The sequence below is a fragment of the Physeter macrocephalus genome, unplaced genomic scaffold, assembly GCF_002837175.3.
Source record: "Physeter macrocephalus isolate SW-GA unplaced genomic scaffold, ASM283717v5 random_1856, whole genome shotgun sequence".
Lineage (NCBI taxonomy): Eukaryota > Metazoa > Chordata > Mammalia > Artiodactyla > Physeteridae > Physeter > Physeter macrocephalus.
In genome coordinates this window covers 11221-13625 of record NW_021147142.1, presented here as the reverse complement: position 1 = coordinate 13625, position 2405 = coordinate 11221, and positions in this window count along the sequence as shown.

Here is a 2405-nt window from a genome sequence, read left to right as displayed (position 1 = left end):
AAACAAGAGAAAATTCCTGCCCCGGTGAAATGTGTATTGTGATTTAATTGGCTTGGGGTGAGGCCTGGCCATTGGTAGCTTTTAAAATCCCTCCAGATGTTTCTAATGTACAGTTGGGTTTGAGAATCACAGTTATACATGAAGCACTTTGGGGATTGCAAAGGCATTGCAGAAATAAAAAGTGGCTACTGGTATTCCTTCCCTATTCCTGCATTTTCCTGCCCGCATCAGGACTGCTGTACAATTGCTGACCATTTTCTTTTCAGCCCTTTTCGCTGTTTGCCTGGACCCTTTACCCCTCTTTCTAACCCAACACCCTACCTCCTTCTTGCCTTTCAACCTCCAGTCCATCATCTGTTTGGGATTTATCCTAAACTTGGTGGGAAGCCACGGCAGGGTATAGACAGAGACGTGGTGTTAGCAGAGATGCCTTTTTCAGACACCGTACTGGCTACTGTAAGAGAATGGCTAGGAGGGGGCAGGAGTAGATTTGGGGAGACTCATTAGGAGACTGGCTTTGTGCACAGTGGTGGCCTTGGAGATGGGGTAAAGCAGGCAGGTTAGAGACATATTTGGGAGGTTAGTGATGGCTTGGAGGTGAATAGGAGTTAGTGATGAATGGGATGTGGGGAATGTGGGTTAAGGATGTGTAATTGGGTAAATGGAGGTGCTACGTACTGAAATGGGAAACATTTTCTCCCCACATATTGGCCTGAAAAACACCTTCTCACCCTTTAAGACCTTGAATCAGAGATTCTTTTTTGTTTTATTTTATTATATATTATTTTATTTCATTTTCATTTGGGCTGCGATGCCAGCTTGCAGGATCTCAGTTCCCCAACCAGGGATTGAACCCAGGTCCCCGGAACTGGAGGGACGGGGTCCTAACCACTGGACCACCGGGGAATTCCCAGCAGAGATTTTTTCCTTCTTTTTCTTTCTTTTTTAAATATAAGTTTTAATTAACTGATTAATTAATTAATTAATTAACTTTTGATCGCGTTGGGTGTTCGTTGCCGCGCGTGGGCTTTCTATTTTTTTCGGCGAGCAGTGGCTACTCTTTGTTGCGGTACATGGACTTCTCAGTGCAGTGGCTTCTCATGTTGCCGCGCACGGGCTGTATGTTCTCGGACTTCGGTAGTTGTGGCGCATGGGCTCGGTAGTGGTGGCTCGCGGGCTTACTTGCTCCGTGGCCTGCGGTATCTTCCCGGACCAGGGAGCAAACCCCCGTGTCCCCTGCATTGGCAGGCGGATTCTTTTTTGGTTTTTGTTTTTAAACATCTCTGTTGGAGTATAAGTGCTTTACAACGGTGTGTTAGTTTCTGCTGTATAACAAAGTGAATCAGCTATATGCATACGTATATCCCCATGTTCCCTCCCTCCTGCGTCTGCCTCCCACCCTCCTGATCCCAGCCCTCTAGGTGGTCGCAGGGCGCTGAGCTGTTCTCCCTGTGCTTCGCAGCTGCTTCCCACTCGCTCGCTATTTTACATGTGGGGTTGTATATATGTCAATGCTACTCTCTTTCTTCGTCCCAGCTTACCCCTCCCCTTTCCGGTGTCCTCAAGTCCATTCTCTACATCTGTGTCTTTATTCCTGCCCTGCCCCTAGGTTCATCAGAACCTTTTTTTAAAAATTTTTTTAGATTCCATATATATATGTGTTAACATACGGTATTTGTTTTTCTCTTTCTGACTTACTTCACTCTGTAGGACACACTCTAGGTCTATCCACCTCACTTCACATAACTCAGTTTCATTTCTTTTTATGGCTGAGTAATATTCCAGTGTATATATGTGCCACATCTTCTTTATCTATTCGTCTGTCGATGGACACTTAGGTTCCTTCCATGTCCTGGCTATTGTAAATAGTGCTGGCAGGCGGATTCTGAACCACTGCGCCACCAGGGAAGTCCCCAGAGATTATTTCTTAAGGGAGGCCCTCCTCAACCCCCATCAGCCTCTTCCCTGCTGACATAGACTCCCACAGCCTTACGTGACTGCTCCTTCATAGCACCGTACACAGTTTTAATTTCACACATATTTGTGAGTTCCCTTTCTGTAAAACTCCGTTCTCCTGACCCTTTCCCTCCTGCCTCATCATTTTATGTCCAGTGCCTACCAGTGCTCGGCATATCTTAGAGGCTCAGTAAGTGTCTGTTGCATAAATAATTGGAGACAGAGGACAAGGCTTAGGAGGGAAGATCAAGGCTTTGTTTTCTACATGTTGAGTAGCAGATGCCCTGAAGACATCCGAGTGGGGATGTGTTTTGAGCAGTTGGCGTGAGGTTGGGTTGCCTTTGGAGATGATCATGGCCAATATTTTAAACCATGAGAGTGAATAAATTTGTGAGGAAGGATGTGTGAAGTTAGAAGGGAAAAGGGCCCACGACTGAGGAGCAATCTCA